An 889-nucleotide genomic window follows, 5' to 3' on the forward strand; every position below is an offset into this window, starting at 1 on the left:
ACCAGTTGATTTAAATGTCTCTCTTTTTGCTTTCTTAAAAAATTTTTTGTTCCTGGGAGGCGGTGGTGGGTAATTGCTGGTGACTCATGCTCTCTTAATAGGAAAGAAAGTTAATTATATCCATATTTTAAGACTTGAAACATTTATTTTTTATTTTATTTATTTATTTTTTTAAGGGAAAGGTTTTATTTTTAAATTCTCATGCTGGTCAATTGGGTAATTTTCCCTCTCTTATAAACAGATACTTATTAGCCTATCCTTCCATGGGAGGATTTCCAAATCATTCTAAGTTTCCAATTAGTAAAACCTACCAATCTCAGCACCAAGACTTCCTCCTCTGCTCTTCTTATGGTCATTAAGAGTCAAAGATGGGCACATGCTTCAGAATGGTCACAGCTTCAGCTTCCAAGTACTACCATGATTTTCTTTATTTAATTCCTTCAACTTTATATTCTAGCAAACATACAGATAGATTTCAAAATGTTAGTAATATTTCTTTTGTCATTTATAGATTTTTTTTAGGGGGAAGGTTTTCCCCATATCTAGCCTGGCATAATTCAAAGTCTCATTACAAAATGCATGTAGACAGAATAATCTGAAGGGAAAAAAGAAGGAATGAAGGTAAGAAAGATAGTTTCTTATAATAAACTAGAGGCCCAGTGTACAAAAATTTGTGAGCTCAGGAGGGCGGTCCCTCAGGCCAGCCTGTGCCCATTCACAGTCCCGGGCCCCTTGGGGGATGTCTACCTGTCGACTTAGGCCCACTCCCCAGGGGATCAGGCCTAAGTTTGCAATCAGACATCCTTCTAGCATCCAGGGAGCCCTCGGGGATGTCTGACTAAAGGCTTAGGCCCTTAAGAGATCAGGTCTAAACCGTTAGTTGGACATT

The sequence above is a fragment of the Myotis davidii genome, unplaced genomic scaffold (assembly GCF_000327345.1).
Source record: "Myotis davidii unplaced genomic scaffold, ASM32734v1 scaffold7792, whole genome shotgun sequence".
NCBI lineage: Eukaryota > Metazoa > Chordata > Mammalia > Chiroptera > Vespertilionidae > Myotis > Myotis davidii.